Raw genomic sequence first — 10,766 nt, forward strand, 5'->3', positions numbered from 1 at the left:
CCTGCAGAAGAACGACTATTTAAGGAGACTTAACCCAAGTTGCTATGTGTGTGTTAGGCACCGCTTGGTGGTGTTTTTAGGGTTTGTGGTTGTTAGTCCTTATTGTGTTATTTGTACACCACTCTACTACTTCCATTTATCATCATATGACATAGAGTTAGTTTGTTTTAGTTGAGAGGGGGTTCTCATACTTAAGGGGTGACCTAAGTAATAATCCACTGGTAGGAATAGGTAGAAAGACTGTAAACAGGGGTTGTTTAATTAAGACATTTTTGTACTTGATTCTCTATAATAGCGGATTATCTTTCTCGGTCTGAAGCCCTCCAAACGTAGGTGACGTTGCACCGAACTGGGTTATCAATTCTTTGTGTTCTTCTTTATTATTTTGCTGGTTTAATACTGTGTTGAACTTGTGATTTATCTGTTGTACGTTGTGCACAATGTCCTAGACATTTGGCATAACATATGTCCTGTGCATGAACTAGAATTTCAATAAAATATAGGACAAATAATGAAAAATATACGTGCATCAGCCACCAAGACTTGTCGCATGGCCTACATGCTGAGTTCCATTAATAGTGCTCAAGAACTCAGAAGTGACCCTCTCAAAGGTCAAGTTTTTGAGTTTAAAAAATTTATTGCACCCCACAATATCATACATAAATGTGTATCAACCTTTTCATCATTGCAGTAGCGGGTATTGACAATCTTCCACTTCACCGAGTTCTTGTTGCAAAATTCTTGACTAGTGTCTTCCATAAAAATTATGCCATGGTGATTGGGAAGGTCGGTGGATTCTTCTTGCCCCTAGTTTGTGTAGGTACTGATTGAGAAGTACTCCCTCCGTTCCAGAAAATTTGTAGTTTAAGGTTGTGGCACAAAGAGTAAGAAATCAATCATTGATAGTATATTTGACTAGATTGCCCTTATTTAATTTTACTAGTATGATGTGAAACTATTAAATTATACATTGATAAAGAAGAATGTAATCAATAGAGAAGAGTTGTGGTTGGTTAATATGAATGGTGATAAGTAAGAGAAAATGTATCAAATGAGGGTATAGGCGGAAACAATTAGCAAAAAATGCATTGACTTTCTAAAACAACAAACATTTTGAAATATTGAAAGAAGGTCCAAAACAACAAACTTTCTGGAACGGAAGAAGTAGGAAAATTGTGTTGTTTAGGAGCCATTTATAACCGGCAAAAACAATTCATTTAATAAGAGAAAACCAAGAAGACAACAACATAAGAAACAAGAAAATGAGCATATATATTTTTATATATATGTGTGTGTGTTTTAAAATAACTATCAGTAAATTTATTTTATTGATTAGCTTATTTTTTTAAGGGACCCTATTTTAATTAAAATTATGTAGTCAATCAATTGTTTTTAACTTAGCTGTGACAAGTGATAATAAATTAATAATAGAGGTTAACTAAATTAAATAAATATTATTAAAATATTAATTTCTCAAAATTACTTTATGTTTAAATTATTATATAAGTAGAGAAATGATTTTAATAATGGATGATAATAGAAAATTAGTTTATTACTATTAACAAATTAATGTTTATATGTGAGCAGTCTATTTTACTATTAATGAATAATTTTTTATTTATTTTTACTTAAATTAAAAATAATAATTTTCTATTTAATAATTAACATCATTATATAATGAAATAAATTAATTGGGAGTTCCAATACCAAAAGAGAATATATAACTGTTATCCTATCCTATCAAGATAAGTTATATCATAACTTCCCCCTCAGGATAACTTTTACACATTATGACATGATAGGATAAGAGACAGTATAGTGTTATCTAATCTTGCTGACGCAACAAACACCAGATAACAACAAAATATGATTACTATCATATCATGTCCTTCCTTATCTTGTCCACCAAACGAACCCTTATATACTCATAATTACTAAAAGGCCCTACTTGGGATTTATAGGGTTGTAATAATGCCACCACCTTAATATTTCACCCTGACCCACTCATATATGTTATTTTTCAATGACAACCTCTCCTACTTAGAAAACGACACAGAACTTTCTTTCTTCCATAGCATGACACCTCACTTCTTCTTTTATCCATAACATGACACATGTATTGTGAAACTGTCAATTCTTGACACCTCACACTACAACCTCTCATGAGATTCACACTTCCTTCTGTAACATTAAAAAAACTTTTTTTTTCTTCCCCTCCATTTAAATCATCACTCATACACCCACACTTACCACTTCGACTTTGCAACATCACTTTCTCTCTCTACAAACTTTCTCTGCCTTTTCTTATCTAACTTCATCTTCATTTTCTTCCTCGATCCACCATAGCTTTCACCTTTACCACCACAAAGCCACCACATTTCTTCATCCTTTATAACATGCAATCACATATTTGAACTCGCCTCCTCATTCTATTTACATTCATCTTACTCAATTCGCCAAAAGCTTTCATCTTTGGGGTTCTTTGAACTTGTCGATTCCACCTTATGTCATCCACTGCATCACTTTTCTTCTTTGTTTTATGAAAGATCTGAATTGGATCTATCAAGATCTAAGGATCCCAATAAAATTCAAGTTGCGGGTAAAGTCTTCACCTTTTCATTTGCTTTCATCTTCTTCCTCGATCCACCATAGCTACCACCTTTACCAGCACAAAGACACCACATTTCTTCATCATTTATAACATGCAATCACAAATTTGAACTCGTCTCCTCATTCTCTTTACATTCATCTCACTTATTTCGCCAAAATCTTTCATCTTGGGGGGGTTCCTTTGAACTTGTCGAATACACCTTATGTCATCCACTACATCACTTTTCTTCTTTAGTTTATGAAGGATCTAAATTGGATCTCTCAAAATCTACGGATCCCAAAAAAATTCAAGTCACAGGTAAAGTCTTCACCTTTTTGTTTGCTTTCATCTTCTTCCTCGATCCACCATAGCTTTAACCCTTACCACCACAAAGCCACCACATTTCATCATCCTTTATAACATGCAATCACATATTTGAACTCGCCTCATCATTCTCTTTACATTCATCTCACTCAATTCGCCAGAAGCTTTCATCTTGGGGGTTCTTTGAACTTGTCGATTCCACCTTAGGTCATCCACTGCATCACTTTTCTTCTTTGGTTTATGAAAGATCTGAATTGGATCTATCAAGATCTAAGGATCCCAACAAAATTCAAGTTGCGGGTAAAGTCTTCACCTTTTCATTTGCTTTCATCTTCTTCCTCGATCCACCATAGCTACCACCTTTACCACGACAAAGACACCACATTTCTTCATCTTTTATAACATGCAATCACATATTTGAACTCGTCTCCTCATATTCTTTGCATTCAGCTCACTCATTTCTCCAAAAGCTTTCATCTTGGGGGTCCTTTGAACTTGCTGAATCCATCTTATGTCATCTCCGCATCACTTTTCTTTTTATGGTTTATGAAAGATCCGAATTGGATCTCTCAAGATCTATGGATCCCGACAAAAATTAAGTTACAGGTAAAGTCTTCACCTTTTCATTTGCTTCAACTTTGATTGAATGCTTTCTTAGTTTTTTTTTTCTTGATCTGTCTTGTCCATTCATGCCAGAAGTCCAGCAAGGAAGTGTTGATCTTTGGGGAGCTATAGTCTCAATTTGCTTTTGGTTATGGTTCTCGATGAAGGGACTCAGGTTCGTTCCCCTCTTAACTAAGACATAAGGTCTAAAATTTGGGGGTTCTTGATCAAAATAATTACTTTGAAGTTTCTGATATTCTATTAATTATAATGGTTGTAGTTGGATTTGGCTCGCGCTTGCGTTTTAGAATACCCTTTTGAAATCTTTCTATGCTCATTGATGTTTTCCTTTAATTTTTTGAATTTTTTTCTTTGTGACCATGCCCTTGTTATGCGTTTTAGAGGAGTATAAGCATTTACTGTGAGCAAAAGAAGTTTTATTTTTCTGATGTATCTGAACAGTAAAAATTCTACAGTAACATTATTTTCAAAATAATCATTTTTGAACAAAAAGTAGCATTCAGTCATGTACATTAAATCATTTACTTAATGCATTCAATTAATCAAATTATTTATTTCAATCAATCAATGAATGAGTAATTCCTATTAAAGGATTGATCTGAATATTAGTATGCAATTAAAAATATTTCTTACCAATTATATCTATAATAAATAATTAATTTAATGTGAGAGAAAATGTAATTACTATAATAGATAAATGGTATGAAATGAAAAAAAAAGAATATTTTACTATAAAAATAGCATGAATTATATGTTTACCTTATTTACCACAACTTAAAAGGACAAAGCCAAGGAAACACGTGTAGTAAAATTTATTTGTTTGAAATACTTTTTAATTATTAATTAAGTTGAAAAACTTAAAATTTTCTATCCTCAAATGCCTTAAATATTAAAATTTTAAATATTAAACTTAGTTAAGATAAATATTATATTTAATACATAATTATTATTAGTAATTTTAATTATTTCTATAATCATGCAATGACTTTTCAAAATTATTTAATGACATCTGAATGAATATTATATTATTTTTAATAAATTACGGCATTGTTTAAGTATTTGATCAAAACTTTCTTCAAAATATTAGTGATATTTACCGTTGAAGTGATTTAAATATTTAACATTTACTAACAAGTGCATAGATAAACTAGTACAAGCAGGTTTGAGCACATTAACAGAAATTTAAACAAAAACCCATGGCACATTTAAATATATTTTACAAATTGGGCTTTGAAAGAAAGTTTGTTATTGGATTTAAAAATAATTTGTCTTTGATGTATTATTTCATAGGATTATAAAGAAAAATGGAAGTTTTTAACATTTATTAGATAAAAAATTATAAATGTGGAATAAATACAAAATGTTTAGTCAAAACTTTCTACCTTAATCGATTATTTTCTTGTGCAACATTACCTACCAAGGTTTGAAAATTAATTTATAAAATTGGATCATTTATTGAAAATGGCCGACATGAAGGGAATAAGTTAGTTTCAGACTTTATATTTTGGTAATATGTCAAGCTTTAACTTTTGAAACTCCATTTAAGCATACTTTCACATCTAGTGATAAAAAATCTAACATACACACCTTAATATATAAAATGCTACTTTAGAAAGATAAAAATCATAATAAAATTAAATCATATGTATCTAGATATATCTATAAATATTAGTAAAATTTACCTAGCAAGGATTCATCACTTAGTTATTTATTAAGTTACATTATTTTGTAGAAATTAAGTTTTGAAATTTTAAATGCACATAATACTATTTTTACAGAGTTTGATAACTATATAATTATAGTGTAAACAAGTTGAAAACAAATATTCAATCATATTTTAGTATTTTATTGGATATCATCTTACTAAATTGAAAGTATAAATTTGCAATAATTTTTTTAACTAATAAATTTAACTTTTGTGTATGTGCAAGGTTATAGGTTAAAAGTTCATTTGAAAAAGTTGGGCCATACCTTGAAAATTGTTCACATCAAACCACCATGTTAGACTCAGACTTTAAGTTTAGGAAAGATTTCAAGTTTCACCTTTTAATAGCTATAGGCTCATTTTCATCTCTTTTTTTAATAAGAAACATATCAAATGCACGATAGTAAATGAAAAGAAAGTACATGATAAAGACAAAAGATGTAATAAACTAAATTTATATATTATATATCTATATAAATTAACATAAATAAATAATATTTTATTAAAATGTAGTTATGGTAGGAAATTTGAAGGTATTTCCCATCAAGTGTTGACGTAACAATTAAAACATGAAATAACAATTTTATACTCCATGTGTTTAGGGTTGAACACCATGATTTAATTTGTATGAGTATAGTCCTTTATGGGCATGACCCTTATCTTATCCATATCAGGGATCTTGAGTGCATCAAGTAATGTCTCAACATCACAAATATCAAAATGTGCATCATGACCCCATAGTTATTGAAGAGAAGGACATCACGAGCAATGTTGGAAATGCTATAGATTGGTGGCTTTATTTCTCCATAATGCATATATTATATTCTAGTCTCATATAATTGAATTTTTTATGAATCTAATGTTTGAGACTTTTAAAAATGGTAATCCATACATAACATTAAACATCATAGTATAAACTTGATTGATTAGATATAAAAGTAATTGATTGGACGACACGAGTATTGAGTTATATAGCTAGATGGCGAAATTTTACTCTGATCCAAGTGAACCATATTCTTTCTTGATGACGACTGAGGTTCAATCAACAAGAAGAAATCAAGAGTTAAAGAATTGAGACATATGTTTTCACCTGAGTAGGACATTCAATAAATAAATTTAAATTTATTTATTTTTAGAAAGATGTACACAATCATTCAAAACCTTATTAAAAATAATATACTTTGACTGAAGACATAGACAAGTTATACCGGTTAGTGAACTTTAGTAGTTTAAATCTTCAGCCAAACTCTGCGATTTCTTAACTAAGGTTTTGAGTGACTGGACACATTTTTCTAAAAAATAACATCTTTGACTAAATATCCTACTCGGGTGTAAACTAGTGCCTCAATTTTTCAACTGTTGCTTTCTTCTTATTGAATGAACCTCAGCCGTCATCAATAAAGAATGTGGTTTGCTTGGCTCAAAGTAAGATTTTTCCATCTAAATTCTTAACTCACTATGTTATCAAATCAATTACTTTAATAACTTATCAAGCGTGCTTCTACTATGATATTTAATGTTATCTATAAATTAGCATTTTTGAAATTGATAAACGTGACATTCTGAGAAAATTCAATTATGTGCAAACAAAATTTCAATATTATGCATTATGGAGAAGTGAACGCTTAAACCTGTAACATTTTCAACAGTTCTCATGACCTTCATCTCTTCGTTACCTATGGGGGACTTGATGCACATTTTGATGTTAATGATGTTGAGACTTTACTTGATGCACTTAAAATCCATTATATGGATAAGGAATATGTCATGTTCATCATGGACTACTATCATGCTAATTAAATCATGAGGTTCAACACTAAGGACATGAAATATAAAATTGTTATTTCATTTTTCATTACTCACGTCACGTCAACCCTAGATGAGTTACTAAGATGAGTCTTAATTCTTAGAAAAATTTCTGAACTTAAATTTTATACTAAGTTGCTTTGTTAATGTTGTTGTTGGGTTGATGAACATGCTACACCTCTAATTAGTTTTCTTAAAATTTGAGTCTTGTGAAATAGAGGTAACTAAACCAGCAAGTCCAATTATATGTGGCTTAAAAGTACATTTGGTCCCCCACGAATTTCAAATGTGCATAACGAATCCTTAAACTATTTTTTTAGCAAGATGGGTCCCCCACGTTTACGCCTTTAGTGATGTTGCTCCTTATACCATTTTTCATCAAAAAACTAACGATTTGCTAGACCATAAATGCAATTAAACAAAAAAATAAAAAAAATAGAAAATCAGTTATCCTTCATTTTTCCCCAGAAATAACATGATATTCATCTTCTTTCTCTTCATCATCATCATCTTCAAAGCTAACAACCCAGAAAAATAAAATGAGAGAGTGAGCACCCAAAACTCCAACACACACAAACACTTTCTCTGAGGATCCGCAAGAACACCAAGCAACAAAGTATAAAATTCATTTCCATTCACCAAAATCTCACTCCCTCTCCCTATGAGGATCCGCAAGAACACCAAGCTTTCCCCTATTCTCCTCTACAAGCTTGGCGTTCTTGCGGATCCTCATAGGGAGAGAGAGTGAGATTTTGGTGAAGGAAAATGAATTTTATACTCTGTTGCTTCAAACTCAGAGAGAGTGTTTGTGGGTGTTGGAGTTTTGGGTGCTCACTCTCTCAATTTATTTTTTTGGGTTGTTAGGTTTGAAGATGACGAAGATGAAGAGGAGGAAGATGAATATCATGTTATTTCTGGAAAAAATGAAGAACAACTGCTTTTCCATATTTTTTATTTAATTGCACTTTTGGTTCCCCAAATCGTTAGTTTTTGGACGGAAAATGATATAAGGACCAACGTCACTAACGGCATAAAAGTGGCCGGGGACTCAGCTTGCTAAAAAAAGTTTAAGGACTCGTTTTGCACAATTGAAATTCGTGGGAGACCAAATGTGCTTTTAAGCCATTATATATATACATTACTGACAGATAATCCAAAAGCTCTTAAAAACTTGTTATTGTTCAAATAATTAGTTTCTCAATCACCTACAATCGTTAAGATTGCGATTATGTTCAAGAAACCCCGAACAAAAATAAAAACATGCTTGTACAGAGAAGTGGTGCACATAAAATAAACGAAATAAGTGTCCACCCTTATGAAACCTCATCATCTAAATATCATTATTAGAATCATATTTATCATCTGCAAAGTCTTCCACACAAGCATAGAAAAAAGTAAAGGGAGATCTGAAACATTACATACTTCTATTGAATAACAGTATGAGGCATACATAGTATTAAGAGGGTATATAAAGGTATGTTTAGAGAACTTGAGCAAGCAAAACTTTTATTAGTTATCAAACTATGCAGCAAACACAGATGGAAGAACTGCTCGAGTGAAAATCCACTTGCTCAATGATCTCCATCTGCATACTAAATAAGAGAAATTTAAGTTTTCTCTTTAAAAGGCTATACTATCTCCTCTTATAGAACTTTCCTTCTTTCCCCTCTAATAAACTTCCTTTTTCTAATACGTTGTGCAGTGTGCCAGATTTGCATGTGACAAGTCTTGTAATGCATTAACACAAGATACAAAGCCTTGCTCTCCATACCTTTGATCTAGAGGCATGAGCTATGTGTTTGCATCAATTGAGCCCTTTCAAAACAATAGAGGAAATTCATGAGAATAACATTTACAAGGTCCAAATCGGTTATGAAGACAATTTATGAGCTATTAAAATTAGAGTTTCACAATGAAAGCATGGTGGCCCATAACCCACAGATCACTGGATAGGAGCCGCCTTTAATGCCATATTAGAATTCGGTTAGGTCTAACCAAATAGTAAATAGAAACACTTTCATATCCCAGACAATCACGACTTAAGCCATGACCAAGATTCCTTAATAATTTAAGTATTTAAGCTTTTGAAAACTTCATATTGGTACCGTAACATAGTACCGATTAGGCACCGAATCAAAAAATCAGTGCATCGGAACAAGTCTGTATTTAATTTTATGTCGAAATGAATAATGCCTATGCTTGAGCAAGATATCAAGTTCAAATTTCGACATTTGATAGGCTAGACCACACTGCAATTAATTTTACCAACAATTTCTAACAGAAATGAAACCATGATATATCTGATGGAAACAATTAAATAACAATAAAATTAACAGCAAAAAAAGCTTTACATCTCATCCTGCCAACTAAAGAAAATAAGTGATAGTCTGATAAGGGGAACTTGATGAAAGCTAGTGTTGTGATTTAGATAGAAGGCAAAAGGAAACTCTATTTATGATATTGAACAGCTCTATAAAAGATCCAGTCTCTTCTGCTCATTTGTGAGATCTAACCCCAATGATATTCTAAGATACTAAACTGAATTGGGACAGCAAAATTCTAGAAGAAAGAAAAAAATGACATCTTTCAAAGATAAAAAAACTAACTCTTCTGCAGCATCAACTTAAGCTATGAATAAATTGGCAAACCAATTAGAATTTAGAAGTGAACAGAAATTAAAAAGGGAGAACACGCATAATATCCGGGCAGTATTATTTTATCATTGCACAGAATTCAACATAGATTTGTGCAAATAAAAATCATGGCATTCTTGAACAGAAAATTGGATAATATTTGGACCCAGTAGAAGAAGACTGGAGTAAAAAAAAAATTGGACCATCTCTCGATTTGTGCGTGTCATCCTTGCGCAGAGGCAAGGCGCGATGATAATCTTCTTGTATCATTCCAAATTTATCAGATGTCCCCGAAGGAACACACTTTGCAGATGAGCATATGTTTATAAACACAAACGTTAAAAGTCAATCAGTGTGAGACAAAAGTTGCAGTGACACAAGTAGATGCAAATAGAACCACAAATCATGCTCAGCCTCAACTCTGGAGCTAACAAAAAGCATCCTTCATCAATTAATTCAGTATTTTAAAACTCGGCTCGGTCATCGACTCGGTCGGGGTACCGAGTCACTGAGTTATTGGTCGGACCAGTGGGTCACTGGTTCGATTGCTTGACTCGATATATATTAAAAAATCATAAAAAATGTCAAATTCAATATAAAAGTAATATATAAATAATAAAATGCGTCTCTTATCAATATCATTCTGATGGTGCAGTGGTTAGTCTTCCTCCATATATCCTCTATTGCATGTGTTCGAACCTTGTTGGCACCCTTTTTAAACACATTATCACGTTTTTTTCCTATTATATACAACATGTGTTCCTACTGGATTAAAAAAACACAATTTGAAAGGCCCAATATGGTAATTAATTACCGGACAACTCGAAATGGGCTTCCATATATGGCCCATCATCCACAAATTAATAAAAAAAATTAAAAAACGAAAAATGGGTGACTCGCCGGTTCAATTAAAAAACTTGCCGAGTCACCGGTTCGATCATTAAACCGGCCGATTCAAAACGGTTCCGGCCGAGTGACATGCAGAATCGATCTGAAGTAAGGCTCGGACCGATCAGGTCACCGAGTCCCGGTCCAACCGGTCGGACCGGCCGGTCCGAGCCGAGTCTTAAAGCAAAGCAACAGA

The 10,766-nt window shown here is 32.1% G+C and overlaps 1 pseudogene; it reads right to left on the reverse strand.

Annotated features, from left to right (window-relative positions):
- Window positions 1–9,873: 9,873 nt before the first annotated feature.
- LOC130734717 (U6 spliceosomal RNA) lies at window positions 9,874–9,982 on the reverse strand (annotated as a pseudogene).
- Between the last annotated feature and the right edge of the window lie 784 nt (window positions 9,983–10,766).

The sequence above is a fragment of the Lotus japonicus genome, chromosome 1, assembly GCF_012489685.1.
Source record: "Lotus japonicus ecotype B-129 chromosome 1, LjGifu_v1.2".
Lineage (NCBI taxonomy): Eukaryota > Viridiplantae > Streptophyta > Magnoliopsida > Fabales > Fabaceae > Lotus > Lotus japonicus.